The sequence below is a fragment of the Lissotriton vulgaris genome, chromosome 8, assembly GCF_964263255.1.
Source record: "Lissotriton vulgaris chromosome 8, aLisVul1.2, whole genome shotgun sequence".
NCBI lineage: Eukaryota > Metazoa > Chordata > Amphibia > Caudata > Salamandridae > Lissotriton > Lissotriton vulgaris.
This window is the reverse complement of record NC_141696.1, coordinates 530,931,119-530,943,688: the sequence shown is the minus strand read 5'-3', so window position 1 is coordinate 530,943,688 and position 12,570 is coordinate 530,931,119.

The following is a 12,570-nucleotide window of genomic DNA, read 5'->3' as shown; positions in this document are numbered from 1 at the left end:
TTTGTCCAGGCCACCATCTGCCGAGTTTCGGTCAGCAGCAGGAGGCCAGACTCGTGTCTGTGGTGGCAGCATCCATTTTGTGATGCTGAGGCTCTGTTTAACTTTAACCGGGGTTAAGGCTACACACATGTCGTGTCCCTCTAGAAGGGTGGAATGCTATCCCCGTCGCCAGAATTGGCGAGGGGATAGTATTCCAATTCGTATGACACCTTACTCGACATGTTTTGATAAAGCCAAACCAAAGTTAGCAAATAACCGCGAGGATTATAATGCACTTAAGAGTATATGGTATGGCAATATCCCGGAACAGCTTAGGGTGTGGTTCCCGACAGGTGCAGACAGGCTCAGCTCATGCTAGAGCACCATCTCACATATTTCCAAGCACTCTGCCTCCAGGATTGATGAGGCCTTCCATAGGAGTGGCTGATAGGAACATATGTGTCCAGTTTAGGGTTAGGCACAGGCATACTGTACCTAAGCAAGAGGTGATTACACCAACTTACCCCAGCTGAGAGATCAGCCAGTTGTGTCAAATATGGAGGCCAGGCCAGGGGTGGCACAATACATGCTGCAGCCCCTGGTAGGCCTTGGATGCACCTATGCCCTGGGTACCTATGGTACACTGTTACAGGGGCCTATAAGGTGAACCAATTCCAATTGTGTTATGCACCTAAGGTACATGGAGTCCATTTTAAGGAGAGAGCAATCAGCCTGGGGCCCTGAATAGCAGGATCCCAGGCCAACTAAGTCAAAAACCAGCTAAACACCAGGCAAAAAGTTTGGGGGTAACCATAGTCAGATGTCCACCTTCCTACAACCACTGTTTATCATCTCATAATGCAGTACATACCCCACTTACCAAGGCCAAGTATGGCTAATTGTCTGCGTCCTATGTGCACTGTAGCCATGTCACATAGGACAGATCCCCAGGACAAGATATACAGTATTGCAGGAACATCACTCCTGACACAAAGAAGACGTGGTCTGTGTGGCACAGGTGCTACACACAATATCATACAAGTCTAGCTGAAAAATCACATCACTCATCCATGTGTCTGTAAAACCCTGAAGATTAACATGTGACTACAATCAGCTTTGGGTCAGGACCACAAGACGTAAGTCTTGACCAAATATCATGTACCAACGTCACCAGCTACACATGGAACCACACTGATAATCCTTAGGACATTAGTCACCTAGTACGTCGATGGAGCAACTGTTGCTTCTTGCAGAGGGAAAATGTCAATGTGCAATGTCAGACTCGGCACAGTACTCACCTACTCCTAGCTGCTGTTGGGCCCTTAACTGCCCATCAAGGTCCGGGTAGGCCACCGTCAGGACACTGGCCGTTAGGAGAGTCTAGTTCGGCGCACACTATGACCTGGGGAGGGCCTCCCAACTTCCTCGAAGGTCATCGTCCATCGCTTCGCCCGCGACGCGGGGGTGTTGCTACTTTCAAGCGCCTCCTGGCGCGAAAATCCCGGTCACGGCTTTCTGCCGCAAGGCAGCTTGGGGCTTGTGGTTCCGCCGCACCGAGACCGCGCTGTGGGCTTCTGAGGCAGCGGTGGCGGTGGGGAACTAACGGAGCGAGCAGCAGCGTCTTGCCTGGCTGGGAAAGTGTGTCCATGTAGGGGGTTTGAGAGTTCAGGCAGTAGGTTTCCCGGCGCTGGGGGCAGTCGGGAAGATTAAGCGAGCTATTGCCCAGAGTCGCATGGTGCTGGGCAGACCCCTGCCGCCGGTGCCAGGGATCGAACTGTGATCCGCGTCGCGGGCGACGCCGGTCGAAGCCCGGGCCCGTTTTAGCCCGTTAGAGACTGTTTAAGACCAGGCTGGGCCCCCCCTCTAACTTTTGAGCTCGAGTTTGGACTGAACATATGTTCACTTTCAATATATTATAAATTTGTTGTCATCGGGGTTTCTTGCACCTGATATTTTTTATTACCTCTTAAACTATGAGCACATGTGGGAGCAGGAGTAAAACGGCTGCGGGGGGCCCTATTAACGGGCACTCTGGATAACTTCATTATAAGGGCAAACACTTTTATAGACCAAGGGATTTCACTAATGGAGCGCAGAGTGTCCCAAGATCTTGCCTTGGCAAAAAGATCATCTATGGGCCACCTTGCTACAGCTAAAACCCCCGAAATATCAAAGGGCGTGGGCCCTATTGAAATCCATGCAGATATTCATACTGACAGATATAGTTTGCCCAACACGGTAGATCTATCAGTGACTCATCTTCTATCTCAATCCCAACTGAGTTTGGACTTAGAAAAAACCTCGGATTTAGTCACTATTATTACACCCGATGATATGAGTGCTAGCCAGCTGAGGGGTAAAGAAGGAGGGTGCCATCCCCAAAAAACCCAAGTTAAAAAAAAGTAAGGGGAAGGGGCAATCAACTGCAAAAGACCAATGGGGATTCTGTCCAAACTCTGCATACAGAACATGACTATCCCTGTAATGTTGCAACTGAAGAGGCCTTGAGTATAGAGAACGCAGAGGCTTCGACTAACTTGACCAGGAAAAGTGTCAGAGGTGACGGGGTTGATATCTCACTCCTATCTAAGATAGGAGACCTCTTCAAATTTTACCTCTCGCCTATTGAGACAAGACTATCCCGTATTGAAAGACAGCTAGCCGACCTATGGGTTTTGTCCAAAAAGCAAAATATTCCGGGGGCTCAAAAAGTAGGGGGAAATAAACCAAATGGTAACAAACCTCCTGACCATGCTACTAAAAACCCACCAGCTTTAGTGACAAACACAAATTCCAAGCCGGCTTTAGTCCCTGAGAAGAAAGCTGCAACTAACACTAAAGTTTGTGCCACCCCCCCCCCTCGAGAGGGGAAGACACCATCTAGGGCACACACCTCGCAACCAAATGAGAATAGGAACGATGTAGGTCCAATTAAGAGCAGAGCGGTGAACCTACCTACTGAGGCAAGTCCCTACATGGTAGTTATGACTGGGGTTCCAGAATTGGGTGACGCCGCTGAGGAAACAAACTGGTCATTAAAAAACAAGGTCCAACATTGGCTAAACTCAAATCGGCCTTTACCACCTTAGCAGTCAAGTAAGATCTTGACGATGCGTAGGGTGATGTGGGTGGGACATGAGAGGAAATCCCTACAGGGTGACTGCATCTTGATTAACTTTGCGGATACTCACACGGTTGATCATATCTGCTCATGGAACACTCAGGATAGATATGAGGGAATTGCAACTAGAAGACTCTCCTTCTTTTATCCATCTAGAAGCGGATCAACACGTGATTGGGATATTGATAGAAATTGGTACAGAACAGGGCATCGAGATTGGGGTGGAGACTGGGGACTGTGCAGCCCACCACAGAGCTAGATTTTAGGGACAACTGAGGTGGCTTTCCCACCACAAATAGGTTTAGCTGCCTGGAGATGGTCGATTGACGGCCAAAATCCACCAGCTCATTAAATAGTGAAAAAATTGATCTTATAGCTTCAAAAAAAAGAGACAGTGGGTTTATAAATGGTTGCGCTCTTCTCTTAGATATGCCAATGGTCAAAGATAAAAGTGCAGTCTATACCACTCCTGGTTCGCCATCTGCAGGTTTAGACAGTAATGCTGAATCAGTGACTAATTCCATTAGTCATATTGAAGGAAACAATTTGGCTCTGACTTGTTACACTAGGGCTATTCATGTAAACAAAACAATCACCAAAGCAATCAATAAATCCAAAGTTCTGTTTAGTGTGGTTATAGACCTTTCTGGCTCACAGACTACTGCTGCACTTCCTCCTCTATCTAGCAGTAAATGTGACGAACTTGCCCAGTATTTTATCTCTAAAATTGAGAACATCTACCAGGACATCTCTGCCAAAGACGACAGCATTGCCTTGACGAGTTCACCCCTTATTACGGGGAAGGGTGCTGACTTCTCGTTGCTGCCTTCGGCTTCATGTTTACCTTCGGCTTCACTTCTGTCCTGGCCTGATCTTTGTCCTGCAACTCTCCTGGAGATCTTGAGTAAGATCAGGTCGGGCTCTCCAGTTGATCCTCTACCCATTTCGATATTACATGTCTTGGATTTTCCCCAACTTTCCATGATCTGCACTCTTCTTAATCATTCACTTAGTTCAGCCATTGTCCCTAGTTCTTGGAAACACGCAATGGTCACCCCGCTACTAAAAAAACCTACTGCGGACCCAAATGGCGTCTCTAATTTCCGCCCCATCTCGTTATTACCTGCATTTTCCAAAATCCTAGAAGGGTATATCCGTTTGCATTTGTCACAATTTGTGGCAACAAACAATCTTTTACATCCTTCTCAGTCCGGTTTTCGTCCGGGTTTCTCTACAGAAACCACCCTTCTAGGAGTTACAGAAAATCTCCGCCTGCTACTGGATCGAGGCGAAACGGCTGCACTGATACTACTTGATCTCAGTGCAGCCTTTGATACTGTCTCGCACAGTATCCTTCTTAATAACCTAGCTTCCTTTGGCATTGGGGGCAAAGCGCTGGATTGGCTTACATCCTTCCTCGTGGACCGTACCTTCCAAATTTTTTCTCATACTTCTACTTCTAATACTTATTTGTCCCCTCATGGTGTGCCCCAGGGTTCAATCCTTAGCCCTCTTCTTTTCAATCTTTATGTTATTCCTTTGGCCCACATTGCACAACGTTCTGGTTTTAATTTATTCACTTATGCAGATGATTCCCAAATTGTTTTTTCTTTATCCCAAGCTGACCCTACCTCCTCTTCCCTATTGCAATCTGGTCTCAATTGTCCAATGCCAAGAGGAGATATAGCTGCAGAAGTTTGATATCCTGTGTCCAATCTCCTGAAGAAAAAACAACAACAAAAACTCTCATTTCCTGTGTCCAATCTCCCTACAGTATATGTAAACCAGGAAGTCTCATAAATATTGAACTAGAGCGTGCGGAGGGTGGGGGGAATCTGAATCCAAGTTACTTCTTTTTTGTCAACAAACTGAAGCAACATTTAAAATGTGTAATACTTAGTTTTATATTTTTTTCATGCAGAGAAGAATGCTTTGTTCTTGGAGATTGTGTGTGGATTTTTTTTAATTGAATAAAGCCTTTCAGCTGTGCCTTTCCTTTAGAGCAGATATTTGTCTTGTGACCAAAGGAGTTCAACTGACTCATGAGCAAAAGCCTTCCCCGCTGGCTAAATGAAGTTTATTTGATTTATATAGACTGCCTTTCAGGGACATTTATTCATTTATTAAATTTATATAGCGCGTAAGAGTTTCCCGGTGCTGAAAGACAAATACAGCAAAAAACAGTCCAGAAAAGTAATTGATCAAAAAGCCAGGTTTTAACGGCTCTGCGGAAGCAGATGTGGCAGTTCTCCATCCGCATATTTATTTATTTATTTATTTATTTATTTATAAATTTCTAAAGCGCGAACAAATACCACGAATGGTGTCTCGGCGCTGGGCAGACATAGTGGCACTACCTGTGCATTATTGAGTGAATAGCCATGTCTTCACTTGCTTTCTGAAGAGCAACAGTGAGGGGCTGGTTTTTATGTGATGGGGCAGGGAGTTCCAGAGCCTCGAGGCGGCCACCAAGAAGCGTCTATCTCCCCAGGTGACTGTTCTCACTCGTTGAATGCATAGTGATGCGGAGGAGGCAGATCTTAGCGCTCTTTTGGGAGCATACAGCTGCAGTGATTCCCTAAAAAAGTCGGGTCCTTGGCTATTCAGTGCCTTGTATATGATACACAAAGCCTTGAATTTTGTTCTCTTTTTTACTGGGAGCCAGTGCAGTTGGTAAATGACTGATGATATCGGTGCGAACTTGGGAGTTTTGGTCAGAATTCTGTTGGATGAATCATAATTTTCTCAAATTAAATAGCGGAAAGACCGAGGTTCTGGTTCTCGGTAATAAACCTGACCTCTGGAGCCCGAGGCACTGGCCATCTGTCATGGGCTCCCTACCTACCCCGGTACAACGAGTGCGTAATCTTGGGGTGATTATTGATGGGGGTTTATCTAAGAAAGATGAGGCCAATAAAGTAGCAGCCACCTGTTTTACCATCTTACAGTGGCTGAGAAAAATCTTTTGGATACTACCTTCAAACACCAAGAGATCCGTAGTGAGTGCCTTGGTAACTGCTAGGTTGAACTACAGCAATGTGCTCTACCTGGGGTCTACCAAGGCGGTCATACGCCGTCTCTAATTGGTCCAAAACACTGCTGCCCGGCTTCTTTGTGGTTGTCGGAAACGAGACCATATTACTGAACACCTGAGGGAGCTCCATTGGCTCCGTTTTGATAGTCGTGTAAAATTCAAGGCATTGTGCTTCATGCACAAGATTAAGACTGGAGTTGCTCCCTTGTATCTTCAGGCCCTGACCACACCCTATACCCCTGCCCGCTCACTTCGTTCTTCGTCTCAACACTTATTTTGTATATCTAAGTTTAGACTCTTGAGAATGGGTGGTGGCTCCTTTGCAATCTTGGGGCCCAGACTCTGGAACTCACTTCCCTTGGATATTCCATTCTTGGACTTCTATTCACCATCGTTTGTACTGCCCTGCGGAGTCCCCCAGGGATCCTCGCTGAGTCCGACGCTTTTTAACATCTATGTGTCGGACTTGGCGAGGGTCATTAAAACCTTTGGAATGGGAGTGACTTCGTACGCCGACGATACTCAGTTGGTGCTCGCAGTACATAAGAACGGGATCGAAGTGGCAGCCAACTTTCAGACTGGGATGAGAGCCATTAGTCGCTGGATGGACAGTAATTGTCTAAAACTGAACACGGATAAGACCGAGGTGATGGTGTTTGGAGACCTAAAACCATCTTGGTCTCCGATCTGGTGGCCACCGGAAATGGGCAACCCACCCATCCCAGTCCCAAAGGTTAGAAACCTAGGAGTGTTGTTCGACAGCAAACTAAGTTTCACCAACCACGCAAATGCAGTAGTCTCCTCTGCCTTCTTTACGCTGCGGAAGGTGAAAAAGATACTACCCTACCTTCCACTATCGGCAGGGAAAACCCTGATGTCCTCCTTGGTATTATCCAAGGTGGACTACTGCAATGGGCTTCTGCTGAATGCCCAGGAGCAGGTCTTTAAAAAGCTACAAATGGTGCAGAACGCCGCGGCGCGAATTCTGACCAAAACTCCCAAGTTCGCACCGATATCATCAGTCATTTACCAACTGCACTGGCTCCCAGTAAAAAAGAGAACAAAATTCAAGGCTTTGTGTATCATATACAAGGCACTGAATAGCCAAGGACCCGACTTTTTTAGGGAATCACTGCAGCTGTATGCTCCCAAAAGAGCGCTAAGATCTGCCTCCTCCGCATCACTATGCATTCAACGAGTGAGAACAGTCACCTGGGGAGATAGACGCTTCTTGGTGGCCGCCTCGAGGCTCTGGAACTCCCTGCCCCATCACATAAAAACCAGCCCCTCACTGTTGCTCTTCAGAAAGCAAGTGAAGACATGGCTATTCACTCAATAATGCACAGGTAGTGCCACTATGTCTGCCCAGCGCCGAGACACCATTCGTGGTATTTGTTCGCGCTTTAGAAATTTATAAATAAATAAATAAATAAATAAATATGCGGATGGAGAACTGCCACATCTGCTTCCGCAGAGCCGTTAAAACCTGGCTTTTTGATCAATTACTTTTCTGGACTGTTTTTTGCTGTATTTGTCTTTCAGCACCGGGAAACTCGTACGCGCTATATAAATTTAATAAATGAATAAATGTCCCTGAAAGGCAGTCTATATAAATCAAATAAACTTCATTTAGCCAGCGGGGAAGGCTTTTGCTCATGAGTCAGTTGAACTCCTTTGGTCACAAGACAAATATCTGCTCTAAAGGAAAGGCACAGCTGAAAGGCTTTATTCAATTAAAAAAAATCCACACACAATCTCCAAGAACAAAGCATTCTTCTCTGCATGAAAAAAATATAAAACTAAGTATTACACATTTTAAATGTTGCTTCAGTTTGTTGACAAAAAAGAAGTAACTTGGATTCAGATTCCCCCCACCCTCCGCACGCTCTAGTTCAATATTTATGAGACTTCCTGGTTTACATATACTGTAGGGAGATTGGACACAGGAAATGAGAGTTTTTGTTGTTGTTTTTTCTTCAGGAGATTGGACACAGGATATCAAACTTCTGCAGCTATATCTCCTCTTGGCATTGGACAATTGACTCAGTTCTTCAAACCAAAACCCCAGCAAGAGACCAGATGATAGTTTTTGAGTTCCATGTGCTCCAGCCCACAGAAGACCACATAATCTGAGTTAGACTCCATCTTTAAACAACAGGCAACTGAATCAGGCTCAGCAACAGACGTTTGGTAAGTGTTCCATGGTGACTTAGAAGCAACACCAGCAATTTCAGCTCTTGCTCTATGGAGGCAATCTGTACACTATGCTATGGGATTTGTAGAGCATATGGCGACCCGCAAGCCTCCCAGGGATAAGTGGAAGCATATGCACAGAAAAGCATAGATGGGCAAGATCAAGCACATGAACGGTCAAGGCTGAAAGAGCCATGTTTCAATATCTTTGTGAAGTACGCTCGGTAAACTGATATTGCATTATCTGTTGACAGATGAGACACAGTCAGGCAGGTATATCCCCAAATCATGTTTTGTTACTGAGATGCCCAAACATTGTAGTCTAAAAGTAGGAGTGAACAGCTTTGAGGAATTGAGAAAGATTGCTTAAGTCCCACATCAGCGTGGTGCATAAAAGTGGACTGTACTTAAGGTGAAATAAGGCACCACCTGGCCTTACGCACCGCGGGGGAGATGCTTTTGTCGCAGAGTAGATGGTCATCCACCTAGAAGTGTCAGGTTGCTGTTTCTAGGCCATTCTCTTTGTTCAGCTACGTGTCCAGTCTTGTACAGTATTGTCATACGGTCATTCTTCAGAGATTATGAAGAATTGTGACAGGGAAGTGTAATGATCTCTGTGGAGAAGTGTGGCTCAGGGGTTAGAGGCGGCAGACCCGGAAGCTGAGATCGGCCCTGGACCAGGTTTCAATTCCCCGCCTCGGCGGGTCTTGGGCTAAAAATTCCACGGACTCGATAATTCTCGCTCCGGTGCCTTCTCGACTCACGGGTTCACACTCTGCGACTCTGGGCAATAGCTTGCTTAATCTCCACAACGGCCCCTCGCGGCGGGATGCCTGGCTTTCACCTTGTGGATACCCTGCCGGGGTTATCTCACATGGGAATTTCCAGGACGGGTTCCCTAAGCAAGCGCCGGGAAACCCTTTGTGGGTAGCTGTGCACTATATAAGCTCAAATACATTTACATCTCTGATATCCAAGGTTCTTAGGGTCTGTCACTGCCAGATCCATCTTCCTTCACATTGCTCACAATTCTCATGGCTCCCACTAGAACTTGGGAACTCCCATATCCACTATTTATTTTGGCTCCTAACACTGGGAAGGCCAGTGTAATGAGGACAGGGACAGAGGCCTCCCACTAGATCTCACACTTCTCTGTAGTACAGGCAGCCTGGAAATCAGTCCACACATGGGAGTTTGCCCATTGCTTCAGGACAGTTCTGGTTGCCATCAGTGAAGCATAGACTCAGTGGTTACCGCAATAGCCCCCGAGGCAGGCAGGATGACTCATTTCTTGAGAGCCTGATTTGGAAGACGTGGTCGCCTAGGTCAATTTTATTCCTCACCCAGGAAACAATAGCGATCAATACTGATTGTTACATTATGCCAGGTGGTAACCTTACATTATGAACATAACACTTCAGCCAGGAAAGGGCGCTCCCTGCAGTGGCTGTCAACTTTACAGGAAGGGGAAGGCAGTCCCTCAGACAAGACGATACAGAGAACCCTGCAGTCAGACATTCTATCCCAATTTCTGTTCATTGACGCAGAGGGAATAGTATGTGACTGAGCTACTCATCTATGCCTGGTGCCCCGCCTCATGCTGCAGGTACAGAACCCTGAGTTGTGCAAAGGTCAAACTAGACCTTCCATCACCTGCTGTTAGATGACTGCATCCATGCAGCAAAGAAAATGAGCGCCTGCTAATTTCATACCGCCACTTTATATACATCGTTTTTGATCTACTGATGGAAATTCTGACTTTAAAGCATATCAGCTAAGTCCTGACGAAGGAACTGTTTGGAAAAAGGTTCCACTCCGAAACACGCGTAGGCACTGTTCTCAGTTTCGAAAGTATTTTTGTACTCTGCATATGACAATTATTTATGTATAATGTTTATGGCAATTGTTCTGTGTTAGTTAGTGTGTTATGTGCAACCTATGTCTTGCACAGTTGGGATTTGTGTGGTATGACTGACAGTTGTGTGATGTGTGGTGCTATATTGTCTTTGTATATTTTTTGTATCGCTTTTGTTTTCGGGTCTTTCTGTGTTTGAATCAAGCATGTTAACCTCTTTATTCAAATGAATTCATATATATTTTTTTTATAAATTATATCTTTTGATCCATCAGGAGGTTGGTCTAGAACATCTATCTGACTTGATCAGATTAAGACCCCTGTTAGTATGGAGATCTATATGGGCAAAGGAACAGACTGGTTTTACAAGAAAGATTATTTTAGATTGTCTTCACATGGACAAATGTTCCCGCATCCCCTGGCTTAACTATATTATCCGAACATTTAATGATGTTTTTAATCTCACGGTGCGTGATAACCCTTCTTGTGTTTTAGATATCCCGAAGAGTGAGATTAAACATGAATTTCTGAGGGTTAGCATGGTGAAGCGTAACGCAGCTACTGCTCAGTTCTCCTCACATGTTTTTTACGACAGATACACTAAGGAAGAAATGGGGCTTTCAGGATACCTTAAATTGGTTACTATCCGATCCCACCAATATGTATTGACAAGATTACGGATGGGGATTGTTCATTTGCTTGTTGCGTATCCTGTAATGAAGACCTATACTACTGCCCCCTGTCCGTGTGATGGGACCACAAAGCAAAGTACGGAGCATTTTTTATTGTTATGCCCTCTTTATCTCCACCTTCGAAAAGTATATCTGAAACCGCTTTTCAAAAAATATAATGTATCCACTATTGTATCGGCCACGGGGCTTTTATTTGGACTTAATTCACAGGACATCTGTTTTTTTACTGCTGTATATATTTTAAAATCGATAAGCTTGAGGAAAAGCACCCTTTTTTGATATGTGATTAACTTAAAACCTGCTGTACCCTCATGTTTTATTACTTATGTATGTATGTACTTTTATGATTATTAATCAATGATCGAATAAAGTTTTTGAATTGAATTGATACAATTATAATAATAAAAAAACTATGTGAAACCTCGAACATACTCCTCTGTGGGGATTTATGTTCATCCCTATTCCTTCTCTACTCTATTACACGGGTCAACTCCTACCTGGCTGTACCAGCCACAGCCTTTGGGGACAGCAAGCTGAGACTCCCGGTGCTCACCCGCTCTTCTGCCAAGAGCTAAAAAGCATGCTTCCTTTGCAGCTTTGGAACTTATGCCCACTTACACGTTCTTATTCAAAGAAAACACCTGCCAGAAGGCCCCCATCCTAGTCCTCCATGAGAACTGCTCTCTTGCAGATGACTTTGTGGAGAAGTGTGGTTCACTGGTTAGAAGCGGCAGACCCTGAAGCAGAGGTCAGGCCTGGAACCAGGGTTCAATTCCCGACGCAGCAGGGTCTTGGGCTCAATGAACACGGACTTGATAATTCTCGCCTTGGTGCCTACTCTAATCATGGGTCCCACTCTGCACCTCTGGGCAATAGCTTGCTTAATCTCCACAACGGCCCCAACAACGCTGGGATGCCTGGCTTCACCTTGGGGGTGCCCAGGAGGGGGCATCTCACAGGGAAAGCCAGGAAGGGTTCCACAGCGGTATACAGCGCCAGGAGGCCCGAGATGGGGCAGCAGTGCGCTTTACAAGTATACATACATTTACATTTACTTTACCACCAGGACCTTTCCCTTCCTACACAGCATCCTCCTGAAGTTTTTGTGACTGGCCGTCCTTGGGGTCACCAGGCCTGGCTTCCTTTTACATCTCTCCAGTGACATGCTTGCCCTCAAATAGAGTGTGATTCCAAGCTGATTATATAGTCTTACCCAGTAAACCAGTCAATTCATTTTCAAACAAGGATGAGATGGTTCAAGATGCATGTGGATCGCTCTTTAAAACCAGTGGATGCTCAGAACAGTCTAGTGTTTACAATTTTTGGTCGACCCATATAACCTCCCTCAGTAGTTTGATGCATTGACTCACATACCTCAAATGTGGCTGGGATAACTCTACATTGGCAAAGATAGTGAGTCCTTACACTGGTTTTAATGGCAGGTACTTACGCATTTCTTGAACCCCACCCAACACCCTATACACCACAACCCCAAGCAAACACCAGATAGGTACATCTTCTTTACATCTCCAAAATCTGCTCCTTCGCATGCTCACCAAAAATGATCCTCCTCATTCAAGCCAGTCTTATCCAGGTCACTCTACTGCTCCTCTGTCTTCCTCAATGCTCCAGAGCAATAAGAATCATCTTTCGCATGAAAAAAATAGCGTATTTATTCCTATCGTGCTGAACTAAA